The sequence below is a fragment of the Dipodomys spectabilis genome, unplaced genomic scaffold, assembly GCF_019054845.1.
Source record: "Dipodomys spectabilis isolate Male_0828 unplaced genomic scaffold, ASM1905484v1 ptg000039l, whole genome shotgun sequence".
Lineage (NCBI taxonomy): Eukaryota > Metazoa > Chordata > Mammalia > Rodentia > Heteromyidae > Dipodomys > Dipodomys spectabilis.
Window position 1 is genome coordinate 4,215,611 of NW_024870716.1, and position 23,751 is coordinate 4,239,361.

At 42.2% G+C, this 23,751-nt stretch overlaps 1 pseudogene; it reads right to left on the reverse strand.

The window, feature by feature from the left end:
* Nucleotides 1–8,435: 8,435 nt before the first annotated feature.
* LOC122106193 overlaps nucleotides 8,436–23,751 on the reverse strand; it is a 55,785-nt pseudogene continuing 40,469 nt past the window's right edge.

Sequence of the window (23,751 nt, forward strand, 5' to 3'; positions counted from 1 at the left end):
CAAAAAATACTGAGCCAGTCCCCAGTGGCTCACACCTATAATCCTAACTAATCAGGAGGCTGAGTTCAAAGCCAAGCTTAGAAGGACAGACGGTATGACTCTTATCTCCAACAAGCCAGCAGAAAAGCCAGAAGTGAAGCTGCGGCTCTAATGACAGATGCTAGCCTTGACCGAATAGGCCAGCCAGGTGCCAGTGGCTCACACCTGTAATCCTAGCTATCCAGGAGGCTGAGATCTGAGAATTGAGGTTCAAAGCGAGCTGGTAGAAAAGTCCCTGTGAGACTCTTATCTTCAATGAACCACTAAAAAAAACTGGAAGTGGAGCTGTGGCTCAAAGTGGTAATGCTCTAGCCTCGAGCAAAAGAGCTCAGAGAGAGTATCCAGGCCCTGAGTTCAAGCCCCACAACCCACAGACCAAAAATAAAAAAAACCTAAGGGAAAGCCCTAAGCTCTGAGTTCAAGTCACAGTCCTGGCATAAAACAAGCCTGTTAAAACTACTTAAAGATACTACTACTACTACTACTAAACTGAATGCTTTCTTGGTGCATTGTAGGTTTAGTTATTGCTTTATTTTCATTAGTCTGGCCCTCAAAGTAGAGTAACCACAAGGCTTTCAGATCCTGCTGCTTTGGAAGTGATGATGTCTGATACAGAGAGGAGACTTGCTGTCTTAATCGTGTCTAATCATCTGCAGGAGCCTTCGAATAAGCTCTTCTAACGGCAACAGTGTTGAACAGACACCAGGAGGGAGCGCCACAGTAGTGTGGCATTTGCACATACTGTCAAATCATTTAGGAAGAGTGAGGGAAGGTTTAGAGACAGGATACATAAAACAGGGAATTTAGAACCCCAGGTTATTAAGTCTTGAGACATAAATGACTTCAAATATGTGACTAAAAATTATAGTGCCGGTACTAGGGCTTGAACTCGGGGCCTAGGTGCTGTCTCTTAGCTTTTTCACTCAAGGTTAGTCCTCTACAACTTGAACTACAGATCTAATATTTGTGTGTGTGTATGTGTGTGTGTGTGTGTGTGTGTATTTGTTTGTGCCTGCTGGTCCTGGGGGCTTGAACTCTGGGCTGTCCCTGAGCTTTTATGTTCAAGGCTGGCACTCTACCACTTGAGCCATAGCTCCACCTCTGGCTTTTTGCTGGCTAACTGGAGATAAGAGTCTCATGGATTTGTCTATCCACGTTGGCTTCAAACGGAGATCCTCAGATCTCAGCCAGTTGAGTAGCTAGGATTATAGACCTGAGCCTGTAATCATAGTTCATTCTTGATGATTAGTTGAAAAGAGACGGAAGATTGACTCAGGTATCACATAAACAAAGTTCCTTAGCTCTTGCTAGTTATATGACCTTTGCACTGTTGTACTTAATATTCCTCGGTCATGATGAATGAATCATTCTCCTCAAGGATAAAATGGATTGCTGTAAGAACCTATTATGATAATGTATTGTTTAAACTTTTTAACTTATGATCTTTTAATAGTTGTACAAAGAAGTTCCCATTCTAGTCGGGCACTGGTGGCTCACACCTGTAATCCTAGCTACTCAGGAGGCTGAGATCTGAGGATCACAGTTCAGAGCCAGCCTGGGCAGGAAAGTTCATGAGACTCTTATTAACCACCAGAAAGCCGGAAGTGGTGCTGTGGCTCAAGTGGTAGAGTGCTCCCCTTGAGCTGAAGAGATGAGGGACAGCGCCCAGACCCAGAGTTCAAGCCCCACAAAGGACAAAAAAAAAAAAAAGTTCCCATTCTACAAAACAGTATATGAATACAAGGTGTCTGACAACATTGTCACCCATATGATAATATATTTAAAATAAAGCCTGCTGACAGTTCTTAATCAATATCTGTGGTACTCATTTTTTGGACTTTCATTTCTACTTGACAAATAATTGTGATTTATAATTATACAATGGTATATGATTATACATATACTTATAAATTATGTATATATGTAAAATATAAATTATATTAAAGTATATAATTACATTATAATTATGTATAATTATAATAATTATACAATTATCCTTAATTATAACAGCAATTTATAATTATACATATAATTACCATATACTATGTATTATTACATATTTGTGGAGTTTGATTTGATGCTTTGATATATGTATACACTTTGAAATAATAAATAAAGCTAACTAACATATCTACAGCCTCAAATATTTATCAACTCTTTGTGGGGAGAGCATTTATTATTCTTCTAGTCATTTTGAAATACCTTCTAAAATACACCATTATTAACTAGTGTCACCTAGTTGCGCAACAGAACATTAGAGCTTTTTCTTCCTAACTCCAATTTTGTACTCATTGAGCAGAGTATAACCAATGGAAGTTGTCTTAGTCTGTTTGCACAGCTATAACAAAATCCCTAAGTATAGGTAATTTTTTTTTTCTTCACTCTTGCACCTAGAACTCTGGGCCTGGGCACTGTCCCTCAGCTCTTCAGCTCAAGGCTAGTGCTTTACCACTTGAGCCACAGTGCCACTTCTGACTTTTTCTGCTTATGTAGTGCTGAGGAATCAAACCCAGGACCTCATGCATGCGAGTTGAGCACTCTACCACTGAGCCACCTTCCCAGCCCAAGCATAGGTAATTTATGAAGAACAAATGTATTTTCTTCCAGCTCTGAATGCTGTGCCTCAGAGGTGATTGTGGAACCTACTGACTACCGTGCCTCCTCCCTTTCTTAAAGACAAACACAGTGAGCAGACAGAGCAACAAGTGCTCCCTGGTGGCTGCGCGCCCAGACTCACCTTCACAGACCTGTCTACCCCCTCCCTCCCACCCGCCACTGTGACTCACAAATCCTTCACAGTTGTTCTTCCCATCTTTCCTTGCCTCCTACCATGCTTCATTTTTCTCTCTCATTATTATTACCTGAAATACCTTAAGTACAGCTCTGTTTATTCTCGATGGCTTTCGGTACTGAAAACTCCTTCAAGCCAAGAATTCTGTACATTTCATTTTGCTCCTAGAGCCAGTATTTGAAACACAATACTTTGAGGGGGGAGGGGAGGGGGCTGGGAGAGATAGGGGGGGGGCATATAGCAATGGAAGGGGTAGCACTGATAAAGATGTATTGTACTCATACACTCACATGCTGAATTCTGAAAACCTTGTGTACAACTACCTAAAGACAACGAAAAAAATTATATTCGAAGTTAAAAAGGTAAACAAATAAAACATGCTCAATGTGTCATTGGTGAAGGTAGGAATAAATCCTTCAAGGTTTTGTTCCTCTTACCGATTTTGTAGTTAGTAGCTGAACAAAAACCCTGAGAGTGGGAAAATGAGTTCTCTGAATTTCACTGTGCAGATTTCTGTGGCATTATGATTCTGTGTTGAGGGGAGAGTAAGCATGTAGGTGTGATTGCTTGGTGTTGAAAATTCCAATCAACTCTCCCAATTTCTCTTGTATTCACACATGAAGGCATGCAATAATTTTAATGGATTACAACCAGCATTACAAGGAGGAGGAGGAGCAATAGGCTAGAATAGGAATCAGAACTTGAGATTTTTAGAAAACACTGTGGCCAGGTGTCAGCAGCACAGTCTTATAATCCTACCTACTTAAGAGGCTGAGATCTGAGGGTCATAGTTTGAAGCCAGACTGGGCAGGAAAGTCTATGAGACTCTTTATCTCCAATTAACCACCAAAAAAGCCAGAAGTAGAGCTGTGGCTCAAGTGGTAGAGGCATTACCCTTGGGCAAAAAAGCTCAGGACAATGCTTAGGTCATGAATTCAAGACACAGGACCCAGCACAAAAGAAAAAGAAAAAAAGAGCATAATGCTGTGAAGTTTCTCTTCGGGTGTTTATGTGCACTGTGAGGCAAAGTAGAAGTAGTATGTTTCTTACTATGTATCATAATCAAAACTAGCCACTGCTTGTATCTTCTGGGAACAGAAATAGAAAGAGATTATCCATCCTATCTACTGACTGAGATGAGTATTGTGGTTCAAATCCAGCCTGGGAAAGAAAGTCTGTGAGATTCTTACCTCCAATTAACCATCCAAAACCTGGAAGTGGAGGTGGATCTAAGTGGTAGAACTCCAGCCTTGAGAGAAAGTGATAGGTACTCAGTCAGGCCTGGAGTTCAAGCTCTAGTACTAGTGTGTGCATGTGTGTGCCTGCCCATGTGGGCACATGTACGCAGATTCCAGCATTTACAGTCAAAGAACATTTAAAACTCAGCTCAGTTTACCATCAGATGTTTTCTTCCTAGGCATAGAAACATTGGTCCATTCTTCAGTGGAGGCCTGAGGAAATCTAGGAACCTTGGTTTTGTTGCTATGGCTCGATGAAAAGGTTTTAGAGACTGCAGAATGTTCTATTAGAAAACCCTAAGAGAAGTTTATATCTTGACTTTTTCTCTGTAATAAAATGCTGACATGACCTCTTCTCCCCCACGTGGGCTGACTCCCACTGTCTGCTTTTCCTAACAGCTGCTCTGAAGGTTACCCAGCTCTGCTGCTTACACAGCTGTTGTAGCAAAGAGAGGCCCAGGCGTGGCTCCAGCTTAACCCCTGACAGCTACTTTAGAAGAAGAGACAAGCTTGCCTTCTAGAGAGGACCTTCTATTCTGATCCCACTCAACCAGTGGAGCTGAGGCCCTGCAATCCTTGCTTGTTCGCAATTACTATTGCTTACACATGTGGGATCCGTGGATTTGATTCTATGCCATTATTAATTTGAATGTTAGCTGGGATTCCCCTTTCTTCTGTCATAATTCTGGACTTGATTTATGTTTTCATTGCCTTTGTATCATCCCTAAGCAGTATTTCCATTTAAAAATTTCCTCACTACAAAAAACAAAAAAATCCTGGCTAGGAATGTGGCTTAGTGGTAGAGTGCTTACCTAGCATGCACGAATCCCTGGGTTCGATTCCTCAGTACCACATACACAGAAAAGGCTGGAAGTGGTGCTGTGGCTCATTTGGTAGACTGCTAACCTTGAACAAAAGAAGCTCAGGGTAGCACCCTGGCCCTGGGTTAAAGCCCCAAGATGGCAAAAACAAAAACAAAGCAAAACAAAAAACCTCTGGCATGTTATCATTTCCTTTTAATATTTTTGTTTACATTGGGGGTTCTCAATTTGATTTGTCACTGTTACAGCCAGAGATATAACAGGAAAGACGGATTGTTAGCTATCATTTTAGACTGACGGACATGCTTAGATGTCTTATGGTGACAGGATTATGAAAAGTAGACTGGGTTCTAGAAGGACAAGAAGATTATCTGTAAACCAACCCACAATTGAAGGGCACTTAAATCTGATGGTTTTTATTGACATTACTTGATATAAGAAAAAGATTGTTAAAATAAAATTTAAAAAAAAAGAAAAGAAAAAGATTGTCAAAAGGCTATTTTAGTTGGCTCCAATCAAGAAAACAAGAATGACTCAAGCTGTTCACTCCAGTATTTATCTTGTCAGGCACGGACTAGCTACAGAGGTGAACAAGATTTACCATCACCTGATATGATGGGTGGCTAGTATAAAAGACAGGTACCAGGGCTTGAACTCAGAGCCTGAGGACTTGCCTTCCTTTACTTTTTTTTTTGGGGGGAGTCCGGTCATGGGGCCTGAACTCTGGGCCTGGGCACTGTCCCTCAGCTCTTCAGCTCAAGGCTAGCGCTCTACCACTTGAGCCACAGCGCCACTTCCGGCTTTTTTCTTTTTGCTTATGTGGTGCTGAGGAATCAAACCCAGGGCCTCAGGCATGCAAGGCAAGCGCTCTACCACTGAGCCACCTTCCCAGCCCCTTCCTTCACTTTTTTGTTAGAGTGCAGTACCCTACCATTTGAGCTGCTCCACATCTGGGTTTCTGGAGGTTAATTAGAGATAAGAGTCTCGTGGACTTTCCTACCCAGGTTGGCTTCAAACTTCAATCCTTAGATCTCAGCCTCCTGAGTTGCTAGGATTATAGGTGTGAGTACCAGTACCCAGCAATAAATTACACTTCTTATGACTGTTATCTAGTAATTGCACAGGGTAAACTGAAAGGCTAAGATCCGCGCATGCATGACTCCATTAATAAACACATTTTTTCCTGACACTTATAGTATGTTTTATACTTTACTAAGTGTGAAGTATGCTAATTAATAGTGATAACAACAAACATGTCTTAAATCTTGTATGCCAGACACTGTGTGAAATGTGTGTGTGTGTGTGTGTGTGTGTGTGTATGCCAATCCTGTGGCTTATACTCGGCGCCCAGGCAATGTCCCTGAGCTTTATTTATTTTCTTAAAGCTAGTTCTATACCACTTGAACCACAGCTCCAGCTTTTTGGTGATTAACTGGGGATAAAAATCTCCCAGACTTCTCTGCCCTGGCTGGCTTTGAACCAGGATCCTCGGATCTCAGCCTCCTGAAGAGCTGGATTGCAAGCATGAGCCAACTGCACAAGGTGAAATCCTTTCGTTTAAAGTGTGGATTACACAGTCCTGAACAATGGCCAAAAGAATAGAAGCTTAGATCTTCCTGAAGTAAATTTTGGAGCTAGGAGACAAAGTTTAAATAAATTCTTCATTCTTTCTCTCTCCAATGGACTAGTTCAACATCTGGTATCTTTGTTTTGCTTTTTGCTCTTTGGTTCAAAGCCTTCCTGGGACAGGAAAGTCAATTAACCACTAAAAAGCCAGAAGGGAGGTGTGGCTCAACTGGAAGAGTGCCAACCTTGAGTGAAAAAAGCTAAATGAGAGCATAAGCTCTGAGTTCAAGTCTCAGTACTGGCATACACACACACAAAGGAAGTTGGTAGGTGGGATCAAACCTCTTAACAAGCGAGTGAACTTCAGAAGTGACCACATTCCACATACAACTGAGCTTGATTAATAAATATATATATAATGTTTCATATTCATTTTGGGGTATAAATTACACACTACAGTAAATGTTCTCAACAAAAGATATCAGTGATACCCACAGTAATATATATGTTTATATAGTATTTATATGCACATATATTATTTATGACTATATTTAGTATATAAATATTATATATTATATAACATCATATATTAGCAATATATATCTCATACACACACACACACACACACACACACACACACACACACATGATTGGTTCTGGGACCCACAGAACTCTCACCTTCCACCTTTCCTTGAGCATCTCAAGAAATCATTGCAAAATACAAATTAGATGATAGAATTTTGTGGATCCCGCTCATAGCAATATGGCCAGTTTTAAATGTGTTTATTCCATTGCTACATATTAAAAACAAATGGACATATTATGCATTGGAATGCCAAAAATGTCTATGAATTTTAGCAAGTAAAGACTCTGGAGAAACGGTGCATACCCTGGGCTGCTTTGACATAGCACGCCCACTTCCTTCTGGAATTCTGATTTCTTAGAAGTAATTAAGCTGAAATATTTGAGAAACAAGCTGTGGGTATATGTATAATTTTTCTGCCACAAAATGAATTTTTTTTTTACATCTATAGAAAGAACTTAAAAATGTTATTTCAGAAACTTCCTCCAGCTATCTTCAAGGGGGAGGGAACAGAATGGTTTCCTAACGTAAGATTGCTTTTTAGTTTGGGGGAAAAAAGTTTTGATGGGCTTTTTGGTTTGCCAAGGTAAGTAAATCCAAGAAGCCACTGTACAAGGGAAAAAGTCAGGATACAGAGGGGTGAAACTCCTTCCTCTACTATTTACGTGTGCATCTTAGCAATTCTTGTAGGTTACTACAGGACTGTATGGGTTAGTCCCTGCCAGGTGGTGCTATGGGAAATGGAATACTTGGGCCCTAGCCACAGGAGACAGGTTGGGTCACGGCCAGATGCTCATTTGAACAGACACTGATTTCAACAGCACAGCAGCTGGCTGGGAGCTCTGAAGGAGAGCTGCTCACTGATGGAGAGAGAATGAGAGCTGATATTGGAATTTAGGGCCTCCTTCTCTTCCCTGAAATCCCCTCAGTTCCTTTCCTTGTGCATTAGGAAATGGAGTTGTGTCTAGGAGGAGGGTGTAGCTCTGGACTGGTATGGGCCACACCTCCAAGTAAGGATGACCTCCCCCACCCACCACCTCCAGCCCCAGATGGAATCAGCAAAGCTGGAAGAGCAAAAAACCACCACAATCCTAGCAGCTCATCAGAAGCCTTGGCTGACTCCCAGAAATTCTTTTTCCTTTCTTTTTCTTTGTTGGTACTGAGGCTTGAACTCAGAGGCTTAGGGGCTGTCTTTTAGCTTTTTGGGGAGAGGGGGAGTTTCGGATTTGATCTTGAATTTGGAGGGAAGAGTGACAGGAAACTTGCTGTGCCTGAGAAAGGCTGAGGTGGGGGTGGGAGGAGGCTACTTGCGTTTTGGAGGGGAGGAAAGGAATAGAAGGGGCAGGGCACCCCTCCCCAGTACTGAGGCAAAGGCAGGGGCATCTTGGTGCCTTGTTTCAGTGGTCCAGAGGTTGCTCCTGGTTGAACCTCTGGAAGAACCTTTTGCTGAATTCGTAAGTGCTGATCCTGATGGCACATGAGGGTGCGGCCTTGGTGATCCTGGGGAGGAAACCTGCAAAGAGACCTTTGGTGCCTGATTCAGCCCAGATTCTCCTCAGCAGCAGGCGGGTGAAATAGACACATGGGGACTTCACCCTGACAGGCTCCACAGAGCCCAGCTTGAAGGGTAGAGTCAGATGACAGCTCCTGTGCCTGAGATGTCGCCAGCCATGAAGCTCACACCCACAGATGTCCGGTCCTTTGGCCGGAACCTATTCAGCCAGCTCTTCACCAGCCCATACTTGAACTAGTAGAGAGCTAAGAAGGGCACCTGTTGAAGGACTGTGGGGCCCCAGCCCAGCCATGGTGAGCACCAGCCATCTTTAGCCACCACAGCCTGGACGCAGGTGGTTAGCTCACGGTATGACCTAACTGCTGAGCCTGTAGCTTGATCTGCACAAGTTCCAGGAGGCTGACCACAGTCACAGTGTCCACTGCAGGGAGTGGGGGAGTAGAAAGAGGCCAGGTCACACATCCCACATGACAGCACCTAGCTGCTATTCCCTTCTCCCCACTTCCCTGGGAGCTGGGAGTCAGGACTGTCTGGACTAGGACACAGGTAGGGAAGAGGGCTGTGCTCACTGCGGGCCAGTGTCCCAGCCACCCATGGGTGCCCAGAGGTCAGTGGTCAGGGCTTGGCTGTACAGGAGGGCCTTGTAGGCGGTGAAGTAGAAGGCTGTAGCTCACACTGAGTCATGGCCAAGGTGGCAGGGAGGCCTCTTCATAGGGTCCTTAGTGCCCTCATGCCTTACAATCTTCACAGGTATCCAGGGTGTCAGGGAAGTGGGTAGGATCTCAACACCAGGTGGAACAAGGGGCACCGCTTGGGCAGAGACTGTAGGATACCATTGTGGTATAGGAGACACTTCCCTGTGGATTGGGGAGGAGGGCGACTTGGTGTAGGAGAGGCTTGAGTCTGGAGGGAGGTGAGGAGCGCGAGCTCCAGTCCTGGCCAGCTCCCAACCTTGATCCTCAGATCTCAGCCTCCTGAGTATTTAGGAATACAGATGTGAACCACCAGTGCCAGGAGAAATTCTTATTGCAGAAAGTACATTTATCTGAGGCAAACTACAGATGTAGAATGCTTAGGATGTTTATTTCTTTTATCTATGTTTCCTGTCATGAGAGATTTAGAAATAAGTAGAAAAATAAATTTTGCCTTCAAAACTAGATTCGTTTGCAAATTCGTTTTTAAGTACAAATAAATCCTGGTTCTGAACAAGAAGCTTCAAAGAATAAAACAGCTCTTTAGTTCTTGACAGTCGATTCCTTAAGGACAGATTCTGTACCACTCATCCTTAAATTGAGCACAGATTTTGGTGATTAGAAGTTCTTTTTGATGGAGAGACAATGAGAGCTGATATTGGAATTTAGGACCTCCTTTTCTTCCCTGAAATCCTCTGTTCTCAACTCTTATGCGTTAGCAATTGCAGTTCTGTGTCTCAGGGAAGGGTGAAGCTCTGGACTTGTGTGGGCCATTTCTGGAACGCAATCAGTGGAATCAGTGGAAGCATTAATTCTTTTTATGAATGCAGAAATATACTCTCTTTAATAGGAAAGAAAATTCACTCAAATTGTTTAATTTATTTACCACAGAGACCAAAAATAATTAATTGGCATAAAGATTCTATTTTATAGATTATTTTGATGATAACACAGCTGGAAAAAGCAGGCAACCAAACTCAAAAGAAAATACTTAAGTTATATTGTATTATATACTATATATTAAATTTGTAATGTGTTTATATAACATATAAGTATGTTATACATTTATAATGCAACATACCTATATATTATATATTTAGTATATATTATATGTATGTTATATACAATAATATACAATATCTTATAACAATACATTATATTAGTATATTTATGATATACTTATATAATATAGAATTCATTTTCATGTAAATACATATCTACAATATATTTCCATTATATGTACAATTTGTATTTATATAAATATATGAATATTGTAGATATTTATATATATACACATTATATATTTATATAAATGGATTACTTATATACATGCAATGTATATTTATACATGCAATGCAGATTTCTATGAATACATATATGTATTGATTTAAAGCTGGCCCACACTGAAAAATCCGTGAGACTTTTGTCTTTAATTAGCCAACAAAAAGGCAGATGTGGAGCTTTGGCTCAGATGATAGAGTGCCATCCTTGAGTGAAAAGGCTACGGAAGAGTGGCCAGGCCCTATGTTAAAGCCCAAGTACTAACACAGCAATAACAATGACAAAAGGCCACTCTGCATGCCACAATGCAGAAAGAAAGAAAGAAAGAAAGGAAGAAAGAAAGAAAGAAAGAAGAAAGAAAGAAAGAAAGAAAGAAAGAAAGAAAGAAAGAGAAAGAAAGAAAGAAGAAAGAAAGAAAGAAAGAAAGAAAGAAAGAAAGAAAGAAAGAAAGAAAGAAAGAAAGAAAGAAAGAAAGAAAGAAAGAAAGAAAGGAAAGAATGAAAGAAGAAAGAAAGAAAATTGAAATAAAGTTTAATCTCCAGTAAATGAATTCCATGCCAGAAAGAACCCATTCAAGCTTATATCTTAGTGTTATTGGAAGGCTTCCTTTGAACAAAAAGTTTGAGACAAGTACATTTGCAGTATTAGAAAATTTTACTGATGAAGCCTTCTGTATTAGAAAATTTTACTGATGAAAGCTTCTGTTCTTTTGTGTGTGTGTGTGTGTGTGTGTGTGTGTGTGTGTGTGTGTGTGTGTGTGTGTGTATGCACGCACACACAGAACTGGGCCTGGTCACTATGGTCTCTTAGCTATTTCACACAAGGCTGGCACTCTAACACTTGAGCCACAAGCTCTACTTCAGTTTCGTTGCTGGTTAATTGGAGATAAGTCTCCCGGACTTTCTGGCCTGGGCTGACTTTGAATGGCAATCCTCAGATCTCATATACATATATGTATCATGTAAATATGCATTATGTGGGCTGGGAAGATGGCTCAGTGGTAGAGCGCTTGCCTTGCATGCCTGGGACCCTGGGTTCGATTCCTCAGCGCCACATAAGCAAAAAGCAAAAAGCTGGAAGTGGTGCTGTGGCTCAAGTGGTAGAGCGCTAGCCTTGAGCTGAAGAGCTGAGGGACAGCGCCCAGGCCAAGAGTTCAGGCCCCACGACCGGACCCCCAATAAATAAATAAATAAATAAATATGCATTATGCATATATATACATATATGTTACACACACACACACACACATATTGCTGGACATGGGGTTTGAACTCAGAGCCTGGGTGTTGTGTCCCTGGATTTTTTTTTTTTGGGTCCAGTCGTGGGGCCTGAACTCTGGGCCTGGGCGCTGTCCCTCAGTTCTTCAGCTGAAGGCTAGCGCTCTACTACTTGAGCCACAGTGCCACTTCCAGCTTTTTTTCTTTTTGCATATGTGGTGCTGAGGAATCCAACCCAGGGCCTCAGGCATGCAAGGCAAGCGCTCTACCACTGAGCCACCTTCCCAGCCCAGTCCCTGGAATTTTTTGCTCAAGGCTAGTACTTACCACTTTAAGCCACAGCTCCACTTCTGGTTTTCTGGTGTTTAATTGGAGATCAGAGTCTCACGGACTTCCCTGCCTGGGGTTGGCTTCAACCTGTGATTCTCAGATCTCAGCCTCCTGAGTAGCTAGACTTACAGGCATGAGCCACTGGCACCCAGCCATGTGTTACATATGATATTGTATAAATATACATATTATAGATACATACAACTTACGCACCTTTATAGGAGAATCAATCATAAATGTGATAATACGAAGCATGCAAAAAAAAGAAAAGCCATAGAAATTGGATAATTCTGCATTAAGAAACATTCTTGAGAAAAGTCATAGGAATTTAACAGGGTATTTAGATCCGAGTTTCCTGTTGGTCAATGCCAAGAAGAAAACATGAAAGAACAGATACCTCTTATTGTCCAGAAAGAAAAAAAAAGAAACATCACAGTTCGTCAGGAGAGGCCAACATTTTTTGCTGGCCCTGAGATCAGAGATAATTTATCATGTCTGTCTTTACATAGATGTCATGGAGAAAAATAGGGACAAGATTGTGAGAGTCGATTTTATGAAGATTAAAAACAACAACCGATGTGAGGCCACTTCTATCTTCTGCAGTAAGTAAGAGATGAAGACAGGACAGTCAACTGCAGTTCCACGGGAACCATTCTCCAGGGGTGAGATGAATAGTTATGTTTTATTCCGGAATGCTATGTCTTAAGACTTGGAAAGGCTTAGGAACTGAAGATTTTGTATCTCTCTTAGATCTGTGAATCTCAAAGCCCTAGGGTCAGTCAAGATGTGCTGAGAGCCCAGAGTGGGGTGGTGGGTGAGTTTGTGGGAACTGGAAGAGTAAGGTCCCTCAGGAGAGTCCTCACCAAACTCTTGCATCTACTTCACCAGTGATAAATTCTCCCCACTAGGCTTAGTGTCATTGTAAGGCTTCCTTTGAAAGACAAGTTTGAGACAAGTAGATTTGTAGTATTAGAAAATAATACTGATGAAGCCTTCTGTATCAGTTTCTCGTGTGTGTGTGTGTGTGTGTGTGTGTGTGTGTGTGTGTGTGTACGTGCACGCGCGCGCACGCGCTGGGCCTAGTCGCTGTTGTCCCTTAGCTATTTTGCACAAGGCTGGCACTCTACCACTTGAGCCACAGCTCCACTTCAGGTTTCTTTACTGGTTAATTGGAGCTAAGTCTCCCAGATTTTCTCTCCTGGGCTGCCTTTGAACAGCAATCCTCAGATCTCAACCTTTTGAGTAGCTAGGATTAAAAGAGTGAGCCACCAGTGCCTGACTATATTAATTACTTTTGCATCCTTGTGACCAAAATATCTGCCATAACAATTGAAGCGGGAACAGACTTATTTTGGCTCATGGTCAGAGTGTGGCTGGTTCCATTATCTCTGGGCTGTGGGGAGGCGTGGCATCATGGCAGCAGGTAGGTGTGACAGAAACTATACATCTCATGGAAGATTGGAGGGGGCTGGGACACAACACCTCCCGAGAGTCATTCCCTGTAACCTAGATTATATTTCCTAAAGTTTCCATCACCTCCCAAGATAGCATGCCACCAGCTAGGGATCTGCTACACTTCATATGTCAACACTAACACCTTCTCTGGACCACCCTATTGAAAAATCATCTTCCCATTGACCCAGAACTCTTTATCTGCTTTCTCTGGTTGTTTTTCTCAACACAATTTTCTGACATCTAATTTATTAGATGTCAGAATATATATATATATATATAATTTATTGTATATAATTTATTATACTTATTTCTTTTTTCATCAGATGATAATAAGAAACTATTTTTGAACTGTTGACTTAGGGCTAGTATGATCAAAGAACTATGAACAATCCAGGTGCTGGTGGCACACATTTGTATTCTTAGCTACTCAGGAGGCTGAGTTGTGAGGACTGCAGTTTAAAGCAAGCCTGTGCAAGCAAGTCTGTAAGATTCTTATCTCCAATTAACCACCAAAAAGCTGGAAGTGGAGCTGTGGCTCAACTGGTAGAGAACCAGCCTTGAGTCAAGGCTAAGGGACAGTGCTCAGGCCCTGAGTTCAAGTCCCAATAGCACCACACACCATACCCCTATGTAAAACTTGTCTGGGTGTCTAAGTATATCTGTATAAACCACAAATAGCAAATTTGAGTATTACATTAACTTTTGAAATGCCTTCAATTAGAGTTTGAATAATTGTACGTTAAGGAAGAGCTTTCTGCACAGACATTTCTATAGTATATTAACATAAATATAATCACCTTGATGTCATATGTGTCTGAAATTGCCATGGGCTGAATTATCTTCTTAAGGCCTATACATTTCAGTACAGGAATAATCATAGCATTAAAGGTCAAGCTCAACAACATTTATACTACTAAACCGGTAAAGATTTATTACAGAGACAACTCTATCAAACACTCTGCTGGCGAGGACAAAAAAAAGAAAAAAAGGAAGGTCATTGATTTATTTGAACAGACAGATGGGTCATAAAATATTTCTCCAAAAGTGATCTAATTTGGTTTCTGACAGGTTGTAAAAAGAAGTGAGTCAGAGTTCACTGTCCTTCACTGACAAAAACGTGGGGCTCCCAGGGAAAGACTTCAGGACCTCCTCTGCCCAGGGGGCTGGCTGAGGGTTGAGGTCTGCCTCATTAGCTATTGGGAATCATACAGTCCAGGATTACAAAGACCTGAATCAACACCTTGACTCACCTCAGGGAGGCCTCAGGAAATCAGGGCCATCTGTCAGTATGAGGTGAACTCAACTCAGTATAGCAGGTATGGCGGAGAAAATGAGCAGGTGTCTGCGGGCCTGGCAGAGTCCTATCAACGGTCCTGATGCGTGTACTCTGTGCATGGCACTCTTTCCTGGGTAATTTTGGAATGGCATGACAGGTCTCCATCAAAGCGAGTGTAGCTGCTTTTATTATAGCAGACAACATCATGGCTGTATGCTGTTTCTCTGTGGAGGGGATGAAGGTTTGTTTCCTCTCCTGATATCAGGAGTGGCCATGTGAGTTGCTTTGTTGATAGTAGGGGCAGAATCCTTTTTTGTATATGTCAGTTCTGGGGCTTGATCTCAGGGCCTGGGCATTGTTCCTTTTTGGTTTAAGTGTTCTATCACCTAAGTCACAGCTCCACTTCTAGCTTTTTTTTTTTTTTTTTTTTTAATCTTTTTTAAGTTAATTGGAGTCTCATATCATGGACTTTCTGGCCCAGACTGGCTTTAAAATGTAATCCTCAGATGTCAGCCTCCTAAGTAGCTGGGCTTACAGGTGTGAGCAACTGGCACCTGGCAAGGAGCTACAACTTTTAAGAATGAGTTTGCAAGCCGGGCGCTGGTGGCTCACGCCTGTAATCCTAGCTACTCAGGAGGCTGAGATCTGAGGATCGCGGTTCAAAGCCAGCCCGGGCAAGAAAGACCGTGAGACTCCTATCTCCAATAAACCACCAGAAAACCAGAAGTGGCGCTGTAGCTCAAGTGGTAGAGGGCTCGCCTTGAGCTGAAGAGCTGAGGGACAGCGCCCAGGCCCAGAGTTCAAGCCCCACGGCCGACCAAAAAAAAAAAAGAATGAGTTTGCACATGTAAGTCATGTCTCATTTGCTTTGCTTGTTAAATGTTCTACAGAGAGGTGACTTCTTTAACCTGGCATAAAGACAATATGTGTGGGTGTTGCAATTTAACAGGAGGGGAAATAGCCTTTATTCTAAGACACTGAGCTTTGGGGATCATTTGTTACAACAGCATAACTTAGCCTAACCAGACTGATAAAAAGAAATTATATCTCATTGTTTCTATTTGCCCACACTATAGCTAGAGATAACTATTATGGTGGTAAAATGGTCATTGTGTCAAAGTTGATCAGGTTTATAAAGATATAATATAGCTTGAAGAAGGGAAAGAAAAGTATTTCCGGTCAGATCAGTAAAACACAATGATTGCTTCCTGAATGTGAATAGAGTATGCTAGTTATTTCCAAGGCTGGCTTATATTGGCCATTCCAGCTTGCCATATAACACACTGGAGGAGAGCCAACCAAGAATCTGTGCCCCAAATATGGAAACCACTGGCACAGATGGGCAGTAAGTGTCGCCACGATGCAACAATAACATCTGGAATTGGCTCTCCAGAAGGACAAACACGGATTGCTACAGGGGACAGAGGCATTAATAACCGTCAAGTGCAGGGCAGACTGGTGAACTGAATGGGTGAGCTCAGTCTACTCGGGGGCTGGCATGTCTTCTTTCTGTAGTCACTTCTCCCAGGAGACATATAAATCACAGCCACTGACTTAATAAAATAATAAGGTTTGTCTGAATTTTTTGACAAAGGGAAATAATAGAGGACCTCAAACTTAGTGAGAGGGAGAGCGGGGAAAGAGAGAAATAGGAGGAACTGTACAATTGCTTTCTCACCACAAATAGGGGAGTCTAGAGACAGACAACAAGTTATATGCCATCCTCAAGTTGCCAATTTTCTGAAAACACCAACAGATCTAGGATACTCTAGTAAGAGGCTCCAGAGATGAGTTAGGTGAGGAGCACTTGTTTTTTGGCTGGATATCATCTCTGTGCTGTGCTTGAATGGGTTCTTTCTGGAATAGAATTAATTTACTGGAGATTAAACTTTTCTTTATTTTCAATTTTCTTTCTTTCTTTCTGCATTGTGGCATGCAGAGTGGCCTTTTGTCATTGTTATTGCTGTGTTAGTACTTGGGCTTTAACATTGGGCCTGGCCACTGTTCCTTAGCTTTTTCATTTTCACTCAAGGATGGCACTCTATCATCTGAGCCAAACTCCACTTTTAGCTTTTTGTTGGTTAATTAAAGACAAGAGTCTCACGGATTTTTCAGTGTGGACTGGCTTCAAACCATGATTCTCAGATCTCAGCCTCCTGAGTCAGCTAGGATTATAGGCAAAAGTGAGCTTTTAAATGAAGCAGGTCTGAGTTCAAATCCTGACTCTGCTTTCTTTTGAGTCAGTTCCTTCAATAGTGTTTTTTTGGGGTCCGGTCGTGGGGCCTGAACTCTGGGCCTGGGCGCTGTCCCTCAGCTCTTCAGCTCAAGGCTAGCGCTCCACCACTTGAGCCACAGTGCCACTTCTGGCTTTTTTCTTTTTGCTTATGTGGTGCTGAGGAATCGAACCCAGGGCCTCAGGCATGCAAGGCAAGCGCTCTACCACTGAGCCACCTTCCCAGTGCCTCAATAGTGTTGTGACCAATTAAATGAACTAATGTATTAAGGCACTGGCACAAAGCCTCAGACTTCAGAGCTCAATCCTTATTAGTTCCTTTAATCTTCTAGAAATGTCTAAAGGTGAGAGAGGATTTAGGCTGCTGGCGCAGATTATTTCAGCTTTATCAAGTATGAAGTGCATTTGGTAATTGTTATAATTAAAAGAGTGATTACTGAGTATTCCAGAAGCCCTGGGAGATCACCCAAACAGCCCCCCCCCCCCCCCCAGCCCAGTGTTCTAACCTGTCCATTCAAGTTCCATGTGACTGGTTGCTGATGACAATATGTCAACACAGCTTTTCTCACTAACAGCTGGTCGCCTGTGCCACTAGTTAATATTAACTGACTCCAGTAAGTGGTTAAGTCCCTGTTACAGCTCTGGCATGGGGCTGAGTCTAAGACTCTCCCCACTCTTTCCCTGACTCCTTTCTTCCTACTGGTCAACAGAAGAGAAACTGTTACTATTTCTCTTCTCCCTTCTTATCCTCTCCAGACTCTACAAGATCTTACTTTATCAATGATTTTTTTCCTCCATGCCTATTATTAACCAAAATTTTGTTCTGGAAATTTCTCCTCCATTGGGCCAGAGAAAAAGAAACACTACCCAGAAGCACACACTTACAGAAGTATGGCTCCCTCTCAGATAGCTTCAGCCATACTCAGGGCCTAAGTATGGGGCGGATAGCATTTAGGGGAAATTACCAGGATATTTACAACATATTAGAAGGAAGTGGGCAAGCTGAAGTCCATGTCTTTCTTCTACCCACACTGAAGAGCTGGCAGTAAGCATCCATTTGCCTCCATACCATTAAAATGTCTTCCTAAAGGAAGTGCTAGTCTACTATGAGTTGGGAATATAAAGAAGCATAGTTGTCTTGTGGAAAGACAGTAACAGATTTGAGTGTGTTCTCTTAGCAGGAAACCACAGTAGAGTTCTGGAGATATCCTGTGATGGAGGTATAGCAGAGGATGCCAAGACTGGAGGAGGAGGCTGTCATTCCCAGTGGACCAACACCACCAGTGTAGTCTCCCCCATATTGGAAGTTGAACCCTTCTAGTTGGAGTATTTAAGATGCAATTGATTTTTTTAAAATCATTTCTCCTTTTCTTCCTTCTTTCCTTCCTTCCTTTTTTCCTGCCTTCCTCCCTTGCTTCCTCTCTCCCCCTTCTCTCCCTCTCTTTCTCTTTTGTCCTTTCTTTTTCTTTCTATCTCTTTTGTGCGCCAGTACTGGGGCTTAAATTCAGGGCCTGGGTGCTGTCCTTGAGCTTGTTTTGCTCAAGGCTAGCACTCTTATCACTTACCTCACAACTCTACTTCCAGCTTTTTTTTTTTTGGTCCAGTCATGGGTCCTGAACTCTGGGCCTAGGCACTGTCCCTCAGCTTTTCAGCTCAAGGCTAGCGCTCTACCACTTGAGTCATAGCTCCACTTCTGGCTTTTTTTTTTTTTTGCTTATGTGGTGCTGAGGAATCGAACCCAGGGCCTCATGCATGCAAGGCAAGCGCTCTACCACTGAGCCACCTTCCCAGCCCTACTTCCAGCTTTTTAAAGATTAATTGGAGATAAGAGTCTCACAGACTTGCCTGTCCAGTCTGTCTTTGCACTTCAGTCCTCAGATATTAGGCTCTTGAGTAGCTAGGATTACACAGGTGAGCCACGAGCACCTGGCTATCTCTATCTCTTTATGTCTTTTCTTTTTATTTATTTTTTATTGTGAAAATACTGTACAGAGGGGTTACAATTACATGGGCAAGATAATGAGTACATTTCTTATCAAGCATTGTAGCCTCCTCCTTTGTTTCCCCTTCCCATCCCAGCGCCTCCCTGCCTCCCCAACCCTCCTCCCCCCCACCAAAATTGTAAAGTTTGTTTTTTCGACATATGACTTATATGTCACATTGTTGCAATGGGTCCACCTGTATCCCTATTTAAACCATTTGTTTTTTCCCCTTCCCCTCCACGAATTATAACAACATCAAATACAGTGAAAGCAGGGGTTATACCGTGGGGGAGGGACATACAAAGCAACAAAGAAATAATCTTATAAATGTGTTAGACACAATCGCATGAAAGAAAAAAAAACATTTGAATACATATCTTAGGGTTCATTTCCCTAACATCAACTTATCTGACCTTTTCTGCTTGACTCAGACATATACTAGATATTGCAAATAAGGGAAACCATGGGACCTATGTTTCTTTGGGCCTGGCTTACTTCACTTAATATAATTTTTTCCAAGTCTTTCTATTTCCTAACAAATGGGGCAATGTCATTCTTTCTGATGGAGGCATAGAATTCCATTGTGTATATATACCACATTTTCTTGATCCATTCATCTAATGAGGGACATCTGGGTTGCTTCCATATCTTAGCTATGGTAAATAATGCTGCAATAAACATAGTCATGCTGGTAGCTTTAGTGTGGTCTTGTTTGTGAACATTTGGGTAAATGCCCAAAAGTGGGATTGCTGGGTCATAGGGGAGCTCTATGTGGGTCTTTTGAGGAATCTCCATACTACTTTCCAAAGTGGTTGAACAAGTTCCCTTCTGTCCACATCCCCTCCAGCATCTGTTGTTATTAGATTTCATGATTATAGCCATTCTAACTGGGGTGAGGTGATATCTCAAGGTTGTTTTGATTTGCAGTTCTTTTATGGCTAGAGAGGCTGAGCATTTCTTCACGTGTCTATTGGCCATCCTTCTTTCCTCTTCAGAGAAGTTTCTCCTTAAGTCTTTAGCCCACTTATTTATTGGGCAGTTGTTTCTTTGAAGATTTGTTGTTGGGGGATTTAATTTTTTGAGTTCCAGGTATATTTTAGATATGAGACCCTTGTCTGTTGTATGGCTAGTGAAGATCTTCTCCCAATCCGTGGGCTTTCTATTGATTTTCTTTTCTTTTCTTTTATTCTTTTTTTGTTGGTCATGGCTTGAACTGTGGGCCTGGGCACTGTCTTTGAGCTCTTCAGCTCAAAGCTAGTTACTCTACCACTTTGAGCCAAAGTGCCACTTGCATTTTTCTGATGGTTAATTGGAGATAAGAGTCTCACAGACTTTCTTGCCCGGACTGGCTTTGAACCACAATCCTCAGATCTCAGCCTCCTGAGTATCTAAGATTACAGGCGTGAGCCACCAGTGCTTGGGGCTATCTCTTTATTTCTATCTCTATCACTCTCCTTATGATGTGAAGATATAGGGAGAAGGTAGCCATGTACAACACATACAACAGAAAGCAAGCCACCTGAACTGTGAGTTCCTGATGTTTAAGCCAACTGGGTCTCCTGAATAGACTGAGAGAACGAATGGATATGGCAAAGGGTCAGATGTTCCACCACTGTGTTGTTTTGTCATATTAAAAGTTCTGACGTCGGGCTGGGAAGGTGGCTCAGTGGTAGAGCGCTTGCCTCGCATGCATGAGGCCCTGGGTTCGATTCCTCAGTACCACAAAAGCAAAAAGAAAAAACTAGAAGTGGGGGCTGGGAAGGTGACTCAGTGGTAGAGCGCTTGCCTCGCATGCATGAGGCCCTGGGTCGATTCTTCAGCACCACATAAACAGAAAACAAAAAACTGGAAGTGGCACTGTGGCTCAAGTGGTAGAGTGCTAGCCTTGAGCTGAAGAGCCGAAGGATGGCACCCAGGCCCAGAGTTCAGACCCCACGACCAGACCCCCCCCCCAAAAAAAAAAAAATTCTGACGTCTTCTTTTTCATCGTATTGATTATGATGAAAACTAATCTGCCAACCAAGTCCTAAAGTGATAGGTTCAAGCTATGTGACATACTACATGGATCATACAAGTCATTTAAAATCATAACTAGTTGTTCTGAAATTTAAAAATAATTCCTTTCTTTATTCAAGATTGTGTGTGTGTGTGTATACTTTCCTGTGTGAGCTGGCTTTGAACCCTGATCCTTGGATCTCAGCCTCTTGAGTAGCTAGGATTACAAGCGTAGCCAGGCCAATTCAAGGTAGTTTTAACTATTAGAGATGGTTTGCAATTCCATATAAATCTTGAGTCAGCTTGCCAATGATGACTTTTACTTTTTAATATAACAGTCTTGACGTACCAACTCACTGTCTGGAACTATAACACAAATAGCAAAAAATGCAAATGGAGCAGGTATACATATACATAGTAACATGCAAATTGTATGGAAAAATGCAAATTTACACAGGAAGAACACAGGCAAAACTTGTCATGGCCATGGCTTGAATCCATGGGCAAAAGGGCTTGCTTCCAGCTGCTTAGCTGGGGGGAATGAGGGAGGGGAACAAGGAAGGTCCAACTTGTCCAGTTTCTTTGGATATAATCCTTCAACAAATGGAAATGTGCATAAAATACAAATGCTATGAAAATAAGTTAATGAGAACATAATGGCATTAACCTAGAGCTGTCTGAGATGAGCTGAATTATGTCTTCAACTCTTGCAAAACTTTTCAAAAACACATGGTTAACAGACTGTAATGGGATTTCTGTGAAAAATTTCAGTCCATGTGGGCTGTTAATCCAAAATACCTTATATGGGTTATGCATAATTGTGTACAGTTAAGGAGACCTAGAAAATTAAGGTCAAGGAACCTACAAAGGATTTTGGTTTGGTTTAGTTTTTCTGTTTATTCTGGGGCTTCAGCTCAGGGCTTTGTGTTTTCCCTTGGCTTTTCCCAGTTCAATGTTTTCCCTTGGCTTTTCCCAGTTCAAGGCTGGCACTCTACCATTTGAACCACAGCTCCCTTTGTGGCTTTTTGGTGGTTAGTTAGAGATAAGAGACTCATGGACTTTTCTGCCTGGGCTGGCTTCAAACAATGATCCTCAGATCTCAGCCTCCTATTGAGTAGCTGGGATTACAGGTGTGAACCACAAGAGGCCTGGGAGAAGCCATTCTTTACGACCATCAGAGAAGGCTTCCACTTAGTTCCTCCTCAGTACACAGCTCAGCAATGATTGTTTCCTGTACACGTCTCATCTTCTCACATAGCCTGCAAAACATCCAAAGAAAGGAACAGAGTTCAGCCTGCTCTACTGTAACTTAGGATGGCTGGCAGTGACAGAACAGTAGATATCAATACCTACATATTGGATAAAGAGCAACTGCTGCTCAACTCTCTTTTGGGTTGAAGTTGTTAGTTTCCATTTCTTTTTCTGCTTAGAGTCAGGTCGTAAGACTGTAAGGACAGTAAACCTGTAGAGATATTTGTGTCAAGAATATAGATGAAAGACTTGCTGCTTGGGCTGGGAAGGTGGCTCAGTGGTAGAGTGCTTGCCTTGCATGCCTGAGGCCCTGGGTTCGATTCCTCAGCACCATATAAGCAGAAAAAGCTGGAAGTGGGCCTGAGGCTCAAGTGGTAGTGCGCTTGTCTACAGCTGAAGAGCTGAGGGACAATGCCCAGGCCCAGAGTTCAGGCCCCATGACCAAAAAAAAAAAAAAGACTTGCTGCTTTGGCTTTCACCCATCTGCTTGTTCAAACTGACCTACCAGTTGTCTTAAATCCTGCCCATTTTGGCTTTGCTAGCACAACCTACAAATGCTTTTTTTCTTCCTCTGCACAGATGACTAGGGTTATTGTCTGTTGCTGGCACAAATTGTAGTCCGACCACATGTTTTAAGAATCATGAAACCGTCCATGAGGAGTCAATCCCTAACTGAACCTTTAGCCAAATCCAGACTCCTCCCTGAAACAGCACCATAGCGCCACCAAGTGGAAGATTTTGGAACAAGTCAACTGGTAAATCATTTTGGAATGCAGTTCGGGCTGCATGCCAAACTCAAGAGATTTCTTTTTTCTTTCTTTTTTTTTGGGGGGGGTGGGGGGTTGGTCGTGGGTCCCTCAGCTCTTCAGCTCAAGGCCAGCACTCTACCACTTGAGCCACAGCACCACTTCCGGCTTTTTTCTTATGTGGTGCTGAGGAATCGAACCCAGGGCCTCATGCATGCAAGGCAAGCACTCTACCACTGAGCCACCTTCCCAACCCCTCCCTCCTTAAGGGATTTCAAAGTTTATACTCTGCATTCTTAAGACCTTGAGTATTTGAGAATTCTATTTGCTTCAATTGTGCATTTTAAAATGTATTTAACTCTCACTGTGATTTCCTCAAGAAGATTTTTTTTCTCTTTTTAATTCTTTTAAATGAAAATTATTTTTTATTGTTATTATAAAGTTCATGTACAGAGGGGTCACAGTTACATAATCTTTTTCATTAAAATTTTTTCCTTTTCCTTTTTTTTTCTGTAGGTCATGGGGCTTGAACTCTGGGCCTAGGCACTGTCTCTCAGCTCTTCAGCTCAAGGCTAGCACTCTACCACTTGAGCCACAACACCACTTCTAGTTTTCTGAGTGGTTTATTGGAGATAAAACTCTCAGGGACTTTCCTGCCTAGGCTAGCTTTGAACTGAGATCCTCAGATCTCAGTCTTCTTTTTTTGGGGGGAGGGGGCTAGTCATGGAGCCCGTACTCTGGG